Genomic DNA, 14,972 nt, shown 5'->3' with positions numbered 1-14,972 from the left:
GATCCCCTGGAGAAGAGAACGGCTACCCACTTCGGTATTCTGACCTGGAGAATTCCATGGACAGAGGAGCCTCAAAGACTACACAGTCCATGGGGTTGGAAAGAGCCAGACACGACTGAGTGACTTTCACACAAGATGTATAAAAGTGTTAGTTACTATTATTGCTTCATGTTTAGATTACATTGTGGAACAGATAAGATGTTGTAGGGAGATAGTTTTACTGGACGTAAAAAGATTTATTTAAGGCTTGATCATTTTATCAGTGCTTAAAGATCTCAGGAAAAACTGTGGCTTTACTACATCCATCCTTTCATCTGTCCATTTGATTCAGTAAATATTCTCCAAGTCCTCGTTTGGAGGGTAAAATGTGTTGGATGCTGGGGATTCAATGATGAATAAAACTGCCCCCATGAGCTTCCAGTCAAATAAGGAGATGGTTAATAGGCAAATGAAAATAGAAACAACCTAAAGAATAGCTTGTGACAAGTGAAGAAAATAAAATATTCTTATATTAAAGAATATTTCAGCTGGTAAGGGGAAGGGGTACTACTTAGAATGATATCTTAGTTAGGATTTAATTGTGAGGGGTAGAAAACTTTAGAAACAGAACTGAAGATAGGAATTCCTCATGTTCAGGAAGTCAGGGCACGTGGCATCTCCATAATATCAGGGGCCTGGGCTCCTTCTATCTTGTTGCTCTGCTGTGCATGGATTCCTTTCCCAGGATCATCTCATGATCAAAGACAGCTTCCAGGGCTCCACCCATCATATCTGAATTCCAGCCAGCATGAAGGTGAAAGAGACAGAGAAGAGAACACCCCTTTTCCCATTTCTGCTTACTTTTTGTTTGTTGGAACTTAGCCGTGGCTTTACCTAGCCACCTAACCTAGTTTTTATCCAGGTGGCCAGGTATACCAGTTAAGCATCAGAAGTATTATTGCTATAGAACAGTGGTTCTCAAACTTCAGCATGCATCAGACTCACCTACAAGGCTTGTTGAAATACAGATTTCTGGGCCCCATCCTCAGAGTTTCTCTCTCAGTAAAAGGCCCAAAATCTGCATTTCTAACAAATTCTCATGTGTTGTTGATACTGTTGTTCCGGCACCACACTTTGAGGGCCACTGCCATAGAAGAAGGCAAACAGGGGTCTGGGGGAAGTGGTCTCTGATTTGGAGCATAATTTGAACTTCAATCATTTACATTTTTGTATTTAGACAGGTGATGCTTTCTGAGGTTAAGTATTTCATCCTGGATATACCAAATTTGGGTAGCTGTACACAATTAAGTCATTTTATGTAAAGTCAGTAGTTTGGTTATCTACTGCTAGGTAACAAAGTACCCCAAAACACAGTGGCATAAAGCAGTAATTTGCTTATGATTTTGTAGACCTGCCATCTGAGTGGACTCAGTGGAAAAGATACACATTTGCTCTACATGTGTGGGCTGGTTATGGCTCCAGCTGGAGGATGCAGCATGGTCCCACTCACATGTCTGGGTATGGCTGTCAGCTGGGCACCTTGGGGCTCCTTCCTCTGAGACACTTATCTAACAGGACAGCCTGGGCTTCCTTACATGGAGGCGTGGGGCTCCACAAGGGTGCCTGGAACTCACACCTGCTAAATTCTGTGAGTCAAGAAAGTCACAAAGCCAACCCAGGTTCACGGGGAGAGGAAATCGACTCCACTCACTGACGGAAGTATTCTTGCCTGGAGAATTTCATGGACAGAGGAGCCTGGTGGGCTACAGTCCATGGGGGTCCCAAAGAGGTGGACATGACTGAGTGACTAACACTTTCACTTTCACTGATGGAAGGAGTAGCAGAGTCACATTGAAAAGGCATGCAATTGAGGGGATTATTGTGTCTGTCCCTGGCAATAGTCTACTGTAGTGAGAACTGAGAATGTCAATATTAGAGTAGGAATCCCTACCAGTTGTAAATATGGACATAGACTTGTCAATCGTGTTTTATCGCTACCAGGACTAGAGTGTCATATGGATAAAACACTTCCAAAAGTGCACTGGTAGAAAAGAAATACAACGGGGGGTGTGGCCTGGCTGGGGTTTAGCCATACTGTGCAGGGCCATGGAGGAGTATGCTCGGGAACCTTGCCCAGGGCGAATTGTGGATGATTGCGGTGGAGACTTCACTCTGGCGGGCGGGGGAGGAGCGCGGTTTTCCACCATCAACTGCGGTCTGGTGCGGCTTCGGGGCAAGGAAGATCCCTGGAACTCCATCACCAGTGGAGCATAGACCAGGGCTGTGCTGGCTGCCCGCAGTGGCCCATTGGCCATGGTGGGCTCGGCAATGATGGGGGGCCATCCTGTTGGCACTCATCGAGGGTGTTGGCATCCTTCTCACTTGCTATACTGCCCAGCAGTGCCACAATGCACCCCCATTCTTGGAGGACCCTGGCCAGCTGCCCCCTAAGGAGGGTACCCAGGGCCCAAGCTACCCCAGCTATCAGCAGTACCACTGAGGAAGTGACCGCCTATCACCACCACTGTGAGAGCTCCTTCTTGGTCCCCTCCTGGATGATCTACCTCGAAGGGAGGGCTGGCTCCCAGTTGGCCCATGGGACCCTCCAGAGAGGGCCTCTATCTGTTCCCTTATCCCAGGGTGGGGGTGGGGCACCCCAGCTGCCCTGATGGCTGGGTCCCTCTTCTCTCATGGCACTCCAGCCCCCGCTCATATGTGTAACATGCTCTCACCCCAGTCGCTTCGCATGGCACTCTGATGAGTATTTAAAGCCAGTTTTGAAAATGAAAAAAAAAAAAAAAATACAAGTTTAAATAGGATTTTAGAAAGTTTTTTTTCTTGCTTATTTAAGACACTTTCCCGTATCTTTACTAAAAACAAAGTTCACGTACGAGGAAGAGAAGACAAGTGGGAATTAACATCATAAATATTTTTCTGGTCTGCTTTAGATTTTAATTGAAAGTAAATTGAAAGTGATCTCAACTTTTGAAAATCAGTATTTAAAAAATAATGTTCTCACTCCCATAAAACAAGACCTCATACCCTAAAAAAGGTCAAGTTTATAGCATATTTATATGTGGTACCATTTAGGATGTGGGTAGGTGCTGGAGAAGACTCTTGCAAGTCCCTTGGACTGCAAGGAGATCCAACAAGTCCATCCTAAAGTCCTGGGTGTTCATTGGAAGGACTGATGCTGAGGCTGAAACTCCAATACTTTGGCCATCTCATGCGAAGAGTTGACTCATTGGAAAAGATTCTGATGCTGGGAGGGATTGAGGGCAGGAGGAGAAGGGGACAACAGAGGATGAGATGGCTGGATGGCATCACCGACTCGATGGACATGAGTTTGCATGAACTCCGGGAGTTGGTGATGGACAGGGAGGCCTGGCGTGCTGCGATTCATGTGGTCACAAAGAGTCGAACATGACTGAGCAACTGAACTGAACTGAACTGAAGAGACATTCCTCCCTGTATGAAATATCTACAAGTTCCTGAAATTTTACAAGGAGTGATTCATTATTTGTTCCAAGCATTGGTCATTTTCACTGGATTATTACAGAGCAGATACTTCTGGGAAGGGGAGGATAGGAAGTTGGTAGAACTGTCCTATGAATAATTTAGAGGAACACTCTTCTCAGAGAATTCTGAGTCTGGCTGCCTTTGGAGGAAAGGGTTGCCAAAGACAGGAGCCAGGTGAGATGAGGAAAGGCTGAGATGGCATGCACTGGGCTTATGTGATGTGAAAACAACTGACTCCATACCCGCTCTTTAGTTTGGAGAGAACATTTTCTTCCTCTAATATGATATTCATGCACTATTTGTGTTTTTTTCCCAAACACTTCTCCACCAAGAATATTTCTTTACCCTTAAAATAGCTCCTGCCACCTGCTTTGAGATCCTTCTCTTATAATAACTTTTAGCTGTTGTGCTTTTCCTTTGGAATGAAATTATCTCTTTCAGTCCTTCCTTTTCACTCTATTTTCCCAGGTGGGAGAGCTGTCCCTGGCAGTCTGCTGGACCCCTGAAGCTGCCGGTCCACTGGAGGAAAGTCCTGCTGGGGCAGACACAGTGCTGTCTGTTCACCAGGTGCAGAATCCACCACAGGGCACAGCTGCCTGCAGCCTGTGTTTTCCTTATTTGAACAGCAGGCTTATTTACTTCTTTGATTTTCTTAAGGGTAGTCAGTCTTTCCTTTTAATGTATTCCTATACCCAGTGAAAACTAAATCCAACCCAGAAGCCCTGAGGAGTTACAGTCTAGGGAGCTGCTTTTTGTTTGAGGAGCTAGTATAGTGCGGGCCTGGGATTTTATTATTCCCACAGAAAGCAAGAGCCTGTTCTGTGGTTAGGATAAAAAGCTCTGTGACTAAAGGATTCTTTCTTCCTTTCTTTCTTTTTTGGGGTCACATTTCTCCCACTAGCTTCCAGGTCCTTTTGCGATACTTCTTCCAGCTGAAGTGATCTATCACGTAGCGAGTGAAGGAGAAGTGGGAGCTGTCTGGTTTCCTTCCCCACCCCAGACAGCAGGACTTCTACTCCGGCAATCAGGACCGGCCAACAGCCTGTCGCTTAGGAGGTGGGCGCTGAGAAAAGGAGACTTGACTCAGAAGTATTGCAGCTCTGGAGAAGTCCCCAGATACAGGGCAGTGAGCCAGTGGGTGCAGTCTGCCTCCTGGTGTTCCCTCTCTTGGAAGCCAAGGCTTAGTTTTGCAGCCAAACTAGAGATGGGGTTCCTTCTGTGGTAGTCCTGGGAATCTACTCAATATGGATTTTACAGTTAGCTAGAGCTTGACGTAAACTGGAACTAGAGCTGACCAGGCATTGTGGTCATCTTTTAAGCCTCTGCAAAGGCTTCTCCCCCACCCTACCCCAGCTGGTTGGCAGCATCCAAGGGGATACCCACAGGCCGTTGAAGGCTTCTCAGTGTTGGAGTATCCGATTTTGCCCTCCAAAGTCACTATTTTCTCCCCAACCACTTCATAGAGACATGCACTTTTTTTGGGAAAATATGTGGCAGTTCGACAACTCCAATTAGTAGCATGGTGTCATGACAGTAGCTAAAGAACCATATGATAAAAGCATCGCTAGTTTCGACAGCTTGCACAGGTCCACCTGAAAAACTGGTGAGCCACGGGCAACAAATGGATTGGAGGGAAGTGCTAATTTGCTAACAAGATAGACCTGCAAGGTGTCAACATGTCAAGAACAAAAACATAATCTCTGGTATTCTCTGGGAGAAATCTCTGCTGATGAATCCTCCATCTTCCGGCATCTGTGCATGGGTGCCATCCAATGCCTAGAACTGCCCCAGTTTCTGAGGGGCTGTAGCAGTGTACTATAAAAGCATAACCAGGAGAAGAGAAACCATGCTGAGTGTCTGAATCTGTGGAATATAATGCAGGTAACTGTTGGTATAGGAGATGGAAGAGCGGAGAAGCCAAGCAATGGATGGCAGGATAACTCAGAGACTAGCAACAGCAGGAAGCCCCTGATTCTTCTGAACTGGAACTCAACAGGGAGGAAGTGCTTCTTTACCAAAGTAGAGGAGGCACGAGGGTCATCTGGTGGAAACCACTGTGGGACTATTTGATGGGAGCTGGAGCCACAGAGAAGATGCCAGAGGCACTACCTTACACAGAGAGGGAGGGGTAGTAATACCTCGGGAGGGTCAGTCTGCTAGAATCCAGAGCAGCAGAGGGTGAGGACTGGCCAGGCAGGGAGCCCTGTACAGATGTGGGTGTGTGTAGAAGGGAGTTCATAATCCAGTCTTGCTGCTCATGGACCTTGTGTCTTCAGTGCCAGAGATGACTCCGGGCTGCTGTGAAATCTACCAGTAGAATTACCTCCTGTCATCAGATAGTCTGGTAGAGGGGGTCTCAAGGTTAAGATGTACTGTTTAGTTCTTGCTAGGACTGTGGGTTATTTGAATGTATATGCATTTATTCAAAACTCATTGAACTATAATCTTAGTTTATTGAACTATACCTCAATAATATATAAATATACAAAAAGAGTATTAGGGTCTGAAGTCATACTGTCTGTATTTACTACTAACTAGCTCTTTTGCACTGATTTGTGTCTTTTCCCCTGATTTGTGTCTTTTTCCCACTCCCTCCCCACTCCCCTACCCATCCCGTCTCCTCCAGATTCTTATGTTGTAGCCCGAAAGCCCAATGTGACTATATTTAGAGATAAGGGCCTCTAAGAAGGTAATTAAGGTTTAATGAAGTCATAGGGTGGGGCCCTAACCCATTAGGACTGGTGTCTTCATAAGAGGAGGATAAATCAGAGATCTCTGTCTCTACATGTGTACTGAATTAAAGGCCATGTGAGGACACAGCAGGAAGGCAACCATCTGCAAACCAGGAAAAGAGACTTCACTAGAAACCAACCTTGCCAGCACCTTGATCTTGGACTTTGAAACTCCAGAAGGCTGAAAAATTTCTGTTCTTTACATCACCCGATCTGTGGTATTCTATTATAATAGCCCAAGCTGACCAATATACTAGCACGTGGCTGAGCAAATCAGTATCTTCTATCAACCTTAATTTCTTCTTTTCAAAAATGGAGATGGTAAAACTTCCCCTTCACAAGATATTTGGAAGAATTAAGTGCACTGTGAGTTTAAAGCACTCAGTATGTGCTAAGTATGCATATGTAGTTCTTGCTCCTCATGTCCCTGGATTTCTGCCTCAGCATCCCCACCTGGAGTTCCGGGTCTTGGCCCTCATTAGCTGCTACCTCCCAGCCCTACAGCCTCACACTGGATCTCGCTGGTCCTCCCCTGAGTTCTGTTCCTGGTGTCCTCTTGCCACTGCTCCGGGTCCTGCTGGCTTCAGTCCTGCTGGTCCTGATTTTCTTTCCCCTGTCAGTGCTCCAATTGCTGGCACCATCTCGATCCTGAGAGTGTCATGTCCCTGTTATTTTCTGCGTTGGTCCATCTACCAGCTGGCTTGTGTGGCTGAGCCAGTGTATCCCTTTCCCACGACCCCGTCCGCTCTGGTCCTGGCTCCATCCTATCAGCCCCTGTGCTTAGGTTAACCCAGCACACCTCCCATTTTCTTTAGTGCTTCATTCAGGCTGTTGACATTGACTCTGGAAGCCATGGCTGCTCTAGGTTTTTGTGTTTAGGCAGCGAAGGGGTAAATGGATGAGCTTGCTTTGAAGCTGCATTTGCATGGCAGGCACACTTTTATGTTTGTTTTTAACTTAGATTGTGGGCTTATTGGGTTGGGTTTTAGGAGAAGCAATGGAAATTATATGTTTGGGAGGGTAGGGGGCCATAGTCACAGGCCGACTGGATACAAATTCCTGGCATCAGTTCCTTACTCAGCACTTATTTCTGCTTTTATTTGGGCCTTGGGATTTGTGGTTGTCTGCCTGAGGTTTGTTGGGTGGTTTGTAAGCCGTGATTCTCAGGTTTGTGATGACTCGTGTATTAGTTTCCAGTTGCCACACATCTCAAACTAAACAGCCTCAAACAACACATACATTATCCCAGAATTTTTGCAGTTATTAGTCTTTTAAAAGTACAAAAATGATAAAGTTGGTTATAACAAGTTTAAACATTAAAAGTTCATAAAGTGAAAATTATACATATGACTTTCTTGCACACTAAGTTGCTTTAGTCGTGTCTGACTCTTTGTAACCCTGTGGACTGTAGCCCTCCAGGCTCCTCTGTCCATTGGATTCTCCAGGAAAGAGCACTAGAGTGGATTGCCATGCCCTCCTTCAGGGGATCTTCCCAACCCAGGGATCGAAATTCATCTCCTTTGTTTCCTGCATTGGCAGGCGGGTTCTTTACCATTAGCGCCACCTGGGAAGCCCATGTCCTTCTTACTCCCCTCTATTCCAGTTCTCAGAAACAACTGCTGGTAGCCATTCAGTACATCCATTTGTGTGTTCCCATGCTTCAGTGAACATACGCTCACACACACATACCCACTTTTTTTTTTTGGTAGAACAAGAATAAACTCAGACTTAAATGACGCAGGACTTTTGTTTGCAAGTGATAGAAACTCTACATCAACTATCTTAGGCAAAAAGAAGAATTTACTGGTAGAAGAATATAAACCACAGGAGTCATTCCCTCTGTCTTTGTCTCTGCCAGCATTCTCCACAAGCCGGAACTCTGGTTACCACCTCCCCCAGGCTTCCCACATGAGGGCTGATCCTTCTGCCTTCAGCTCTAAGTGAGATACTCCCAAGAAGTACTTTGGCTGTAAACAACACAAAACCCAATTGTCAACAACTTAATAGGGGATTCTTCTTTTCATGCAACAAGATGTCTAGAGGTAGATGGTTCTGTAGCAGATTGGTGCCATGGTTCTGGGTCAGTTTCTTGCATTCTCTTAGTCTTTCCCTCAAGGTTGTAAGTGGGTGCATCATCATATTCTCCTTTGACAATGTCTTTTTTTTTTTTTTTTTCAACCTGGCTTCTCTCATAACCAAAGCCCAAGACAAAGGCTGTGTGCAATGACTTGTGGTGATGATTGAAGGAAGCAGAGTAAAGACTGGAGTGGTGAACCCGGGAATGAGGGGCAACTAATATCAGGATGCATTACTGAGTGGGACAAGCCTGTGTGTGACTAGTGCTCGAGTCTGCTGCCACCACCCAAGGAGCCTTCTGAAATATATCTCAGCACTGTCCCCTGGGGAACCAAAGAGAGGCACATTTTTCTATCAGTGTAGCAACTAAACAATAGGACAATGAACATATTCTCCAGTCGATGTACATACACGTGGTGTACACAGCTCGTATCTCACAGTATTTTGCTATACAGATGAGCCACCTTTTGCGTTTTCTCCTATTAATTCATATTTAAGTTGCATCCCTGGTTTTGTATCAATTTGCCATAAGCATTCAAAGGGATATGGCTTTTCTTTTTTTCATTCCCAGGAAATTCCATTTAATGGTTTTGACACATTGAAAAATATAACAATATTCCATCTTGCCAAAGCACAACTATTTCACACTAACCTAATCAGAAAAAAAAAAAAATAAGGAAGAGGTAAAAATAGCTGCTAAAAAGTCAAATAGATGTCAAAGAGCCCTGAAATCCAATGCAACAGGCAGGGCTGTGTGCACTGTCTCTCTAGTTTTGCCTTAAATTTCACACATTTTACTTGTAAGAGAGGGTTTTATTGAGGGCCTATTTAACCTCCTTTTACTTATAATTCTAACCAGCTTGGTATCCTAATTACTATTTCCACAGCAAATAAAAAAGGAAAGAAAGCTGCTAAGGAAGCCACACTGACAAACTCAAAATAAAAAAGTGACCACTGATAAGCAACAGAGGAGGCAAAAAACCCAAACAGCGATGATGAAAAAAACCTTAAAAAAAGTCATAAACATGCAAAAGAATATTAGTGTTTTATCTACTTTTATCTACTCTATGGAACAGTAAATGGACTGAGGTTCACAGCCAAAAAGGATAGTTAAAATTGCATTCAGAGTGCTCTTTACAAGGCCAGGCAATGAATAATTTATTTTATGCGGTTACATTCTTTCACGCAGTATTGACTCAGTATGATTATTTCTTATGTGTAATATATTTTAGAGAGATTTCCCAATAAATAGGCTTAAAACGATGAAAAGAGTTGATTCTAAAAGCTCTGGGGAATTTCATTCTCCAAACAGCCATTTTCCATGGAGTTTCAGCCAAGAAATTTCCTGCAGCATACCGATTGGGTAGCCAGAGGGAGTGATGTCTCTGCCTCTCTGCACAAGGGGGCGATGTTGACCAGCCTTTGCTTCTGATTCAGGCCAGCGGTGCTGTCTCCAGAGTACAATTGCACAGTCACCGTGCATCCTGGCGCTGTGATGCATTAAGCTGGGAGGCAAATGTTAAGGCTTTTATCCATCCTCCTAGAACTTTTCCGGAAATGTTAGAGGTGAGCTGGAATGGAAGCAGTAAGAAAAAAATCCTTTTCCAGGAAGAAAGGCATTTAGGAACTTTTTCTAAAAAGTATAATAACTAGCAAACATGTTGTTCATTTTTTATTTCATTTATCTAATTAATAAACAGTAATATCCCAGCTGTAGCATCAGCTAACCAAGCTATTACTCTGTGTATGTGTGTGTGTGCTCTTGGAATAAACTAACAGTATTGAATAAAGCTTTTTTTTTGCTTTGTTCCAGATGCTTATAGTCTAATGCACTAATTCTTATATATTTGTAATTTTATTACTGTTGTAAATGTTACTACTCCATTAAAAAAAATTCACTGTCATTTCCTCCTCTATTCTTTTTTTTTTTTTCTTTTTCCTTTTTGGTCTTATGTACTGTGGTAGACAGAATAATGCCCTCTGAAAGATGCTCATGTCTTAATCCACAGAACCTATGAATATATCATGTTACATGGAAAGGGGAATTAAGTTTGTAGATAGAATTAAAGTTGCTAACCAGCTGACTTTAAAATAAGGAGATTATCCTGGATTATCTGGTGGGCCAAATGTAATCACAGGAATCCTTAAGTGGGCAAGGCAGAGGCAACAACGTTAGAAAAAAAAGAACTGGCTTTGTGAGAAAGACCTGCCCTTGATGGCTTTGCAAATGGAAGGGAGCCACAAGCTAAGGAATGTGGCAGCCTCTAGAAATGGGAAAAGGCAAGAGAATACGGTCTCTCCTAAAGCCTTCAGAAATGGATGCAGCCGTGCCAACACCTTGGTTAGCACGGTGAGATCCATTTTGAACTTCTGACTACTAGGACTCTAAGATATGAAATTTGTGTTGTTTTAGGTCACCGAGTCTGTGGTGATTTGCTCCAGTAGCAACATGAAACTAAGGCACATGCTCATAAATTACATTTAAGACATTTTATGAAGCTTTTACTGAATGCTCAAGATTGTACATAGAGACAAGATGCAAAAGTAATGCGAATGTCACACCTTCTCACAAGCCATTGACATTTTAGAAGATGAACTAGGGTTTTATTTCTGTTATACAGATCTTTAGCTATCATGTGATGCTCATAGTAGCATGTGTGCATGCTAGGTCACTTCAGTCGTGTCCAACTCTGTGCTATCCTGTGGACCATAGCCTGCGAGGCTCCTCCGTTCATGAGATTCTCCAGGCAAAAATACTGGAGTGGGTTGCCATGGCCTTCTCCAGGGGATCTTCTCAACCCCAATCTCAATTCATCAAATTCCAAAACTACAGAATAGTTGGAATAGAGGTTTTCACCAGTGGTATATGTGAGAATCATTGCTGTGGTGGGTATGAATGGGCAGTAAAAATACAATGCCTGTAACTGCCCCTGGAAATCATGACTTATAGTCTGGAGAAAGTGAAGAGGAATTAAAAAGCCTCTTGAAAAGGGTGAAAGAGGAGAGTGAACAAACTGGCTTAAAACTCAGAATTCAAAAAACTAAGATCATGGCATCTGGTCCTACCATTTCATGGCAAATAGAAGAAGAAAAAGTGGAAGCAGTGACAGATTTTATTTTCTTGAGCTCCAAAATCACTGCAGATGGTGACTGTAGCCATTACATTAAATTAAAAGTTGCCTGCTCCTTGGAAGGAAAGCTATGGTAAACCTAGATAGCGTATTAAGAGCAAAGACATCACTTTGCCAACAAAGGTCTAAGTAGTCAAAGCTATGTTGTTTCCAGTAGTCGTGTATGGATGTGAGATTTGGACCATAGAGAAGGCTGAGCGCCTAAGAATTGATGCCTTAGAATTGTGGTGCTAGAGAAGACTCTTAAGAGTCCCTTGGACTGCAGAGAGATCAACCCAGTCAATCCTTAATGAAATCAGTCCTGAATATTCATTGGAAGGACTGATGCTGAAACTGAAGCTTCAATACTTTGACCACTTGATGTGAAGAGCTGATTCATTGGAAAAGACCCTGATGCTGGGAAAGATTGAAGGCAAAAGGAGAAAGAGGGTGGCAGAGGATGATATGGTTTGATAGCATCACTGACTCAATGGACATGTGTTTGTGTAAACTTCACTCTGGGAGATAGTGAAGGACAAGGAAGCCTGCTGCTGCTGCTGCTGCTAAGTCACTTCAGTCGTGTCCGACTCTGTTTGACCCCATAGATGGCATCCCCCCAGGCTCCCCCGTCCCTGGGATTCTCCAGGCAAGAACATTGGAGTGGGTTGCCATTTCCTTCTCCAACACATGAAAGTGAAAAGTGAAAGTGAACTCACTCAGTTGTGTCCGACTCTTAGCGACCCCATGGACTGCAGCACACCAGGCTCCTCCGTCCATGGGATTCTCCAGGCAAGAGTACTGGAGTGGGGTGCCATTGCCTTCTCCACAAGGAAGCCTGGCATGCTGCAATACATTTGATTGCAAAGAGCTGGACATGACTTAGCAACTGAAGAACAACAGTCTGAAGAAACATTTGGCTATATGTTATCTTGTAAAAACCCTCTAGGTAATTCTTTACCTTATTTTAGAGAATGAGATAAACATAGTAACACAAAAACAAAACAGGCCAAAGAAATTTCAACAAGTTAAGCATTTGCTACCAAATAGGTGGAACCATGCTGGTTGATTACAATGTAATACAATTATAAGTTAACAATAACAACAATAAAAGAGAGCTACCTGGGAATTCCTTGGCAGTCTAGTGGTTAGGACATGACACTTTAACTGCAGTGGCCCAGGTTCAATCCCTAGTCAGGGAATTAAGATCCTATAAGCAGTAAGGAGAGAAAATCTATACATTTGGAAATTAGCAAGACATTTTCCTAAATAGTTAATTTTCTGGATGAAGAGATAGTCAGAATAAAATTGTATAATATTCAGAATGAAACCACAATGAAAGTAGTACTATCAGAATTATAAAAAGTAGACAAAGTGTCATTTGGAGGGAAATTTATAACAAGTTTTTATTAGAAAATAAATCAGATTGAGCATAAAATATCCAGCTCAAGAAAATACAAAAAGAACAAAAAGAAATCCCAAAGAGTAGAAAGATTTATGTCAGGTTAAATGAAGCAAAATAACCTCAGTGAAATTGACTAATAAAAATGAAAAGTTTGTTCCTTGATAATGATAAATAACAAAAATAAACTTTAGTTGTGATAAATATATGGTTTTATTATTAGTTGTAGTGTTAGTATTAATAATTGTGGCAGTAGTAGTATTAAGAAAACATGAATACAGTGCCCTATATCAGAGACACTGGTATATCAGAGACACTGATATATTATCTATCAAGTATGCACATACTTGCTACTTTTCCAAGCCCTCTTAGTCATGAGCCTGTAAGCAGAATGGCCACTGAATTGTAAGTAGAATGACATGTAGTAGTTCTCAACCAAAGCATTTAAGACCTGTATATGATCCTTCAGCTTCCCTCTCCCTCTCTCCTGCTGTGATCTTGAAGGTCATGTCCTGAGATAGCAAAGCCATTCAGTGGAAGCAGCTTAGATTACTGAGTCCCCAGATAAAGGATAGATGCCCTGGGGAGTTGCCTAATTGACATAGCACCCTGTGTGAGCAAGAGGTTAAACTTTCCTGAGTCACTGGCTCATGCTTTAATCCAGCATAGTCTATGTTATCCTGACTAATGCATGTTTCATAAAATGTGTTTTTCTAGTGTACTTCTCGGTTGTTAGATAAATACCTATAACTTAACCAGTTTACTATAAAAGTTAAAGTGTAGGAAGAGAGTGGAAGAGGAGAGATTAGCTGAACTCTTCAAAGTTCATCTTTGTCTGTTTGTTGCCAGACAAATAGCCCTGGTGAAGTGAAGTGAAGCAAAGTCGCTCAGTCATGTCTGATTCTTTGCGACTCTGTGGACTGTAGCCCACCAGGCTCCTCCGTCCATGGGATTCTCCAGGCAAGAATACTGGAGTGGGTTGCCATTTCCTTCTCCAGGGATCTTCCCGACCCAGGGATCGAACTTAGGTCTCCTGCATTGCAGGCAGATGCTTCCTCTGAGTCACCAGGGAAGCCCAATAGCCCTGGTATGCATCTACAAATATGCATATACCTGAAAGCCTGTAGAAGAAAACAGTTTCCAGTCACATCCTTTACTGTTTAGAATATTTTTCTTAATTTAATTCACTGTTGCTTTAGAAAGATAGTAAGACTAAGCATCAATTCTTTTGTTTCTAACTCCAATAAACTATTAATGTGATTTATTACAGTTAACTCATTACAGCATATTTCCATCAAAATGAGAAAATAAAAATAATATACAATCAACAGGTCTCTGCATTAAATGACCAGAACTGAATTTGACCTGATTTTCATGTTAATTCTCACATTCAGAGTACAGAGCAAGCCATTTACTAACATTTATTGTAAAAGTAGTTCTGTGTTATTTGTAGAGGAGTGTTTTCATTTGTTAGTCATATTTCTGAAATGCATAGAACACTGAAGCATGCTCTAGTTTAACATATGCAGTTAACTTGTTTGCATTTCTATTTCAATTTCACCACCTTACTAGCTAGGTGTGTGCTGCGCTTAGTCGCTCAGTCATGACTGACTGTGACCCCATGGACTGTAGCCTGTCAGGCTTCTATGCCCATGCAGATTCTCCAGACAAGAATACTGGAGTGGATTGCCATGCTCTCCTCCAGGGGACTTTCCCAACCCAGGGATTGAACCTAGGTCTACTGCATTGTAGGTTGATTCTTTACCATCTGAGCCATCAGGGAAGCCTAAGAATACTGGAGTGGGTAGACTGCCCCTTCTCCAGGGGATCTTCCTGACCCAGAAATTGAACCAGGGTCTCCTGCATTGCAGGTAGATTCTTTACCAGCTGAGCTACCAGGGAAGCCCACTAGCTAGGTGGCCTTGGGTATTATTTAACCTCTTTGAGCCCCAGTTTCTCCTCCTGTAAATTGGGAGTAACAGTAATTTAAGTGGGGATCAAAACTGGTACTCTATGTAAATTGCTCCAAAGTGTGGCTGTTGGCAGTGATGCTGCTGCTTATGATGGAGCAGTTTTGAAAGTAGTGCTAGTTACATGGAACTGGCACTGATGAGCAGCTCTGCCTCTTCCTGTGTATCTTTGAGCAGCTTGTTCTTT

The 14,972-nt window shown here is 43.0% G+C and overlaps 1 pseudogene; it reads left to right on the top strand.

Annotated features, from left to right (window-relative positions):
- Positions 1 to 1,664: 1,664 nt before the first annotated feature.
- On the top strand, positions 1,665 to 2,585 carry LOC129647814 (mitochondrial import inner membrane translocase subunit Tim17-B-like; annotated as a pseudogene).
- Positions 2,586 to 14,972: the final 12,387 nt, after the last annotated feature.

This window comes from Bubalus kerabau, chromosome 3, assembly GCF_029407905.1.
Source record: "Bubalus kerabau isolate K-KA32 ecotype Philippines breed swamp buffalo chromosome 3, PCC_UOA_SB_1v2, whole genome shotgun sequence".
Classification (NCBI taxonomy): domain Eukaryota; kingdom Metazoa; phylum Chordata; class Mammalia; order Artiodactyla; family Bovidae; genus Bubalus; species Bubalus kerabau.
This window is presented reverse-complemented; position numbering and strand designations above follow the sequence as displayed.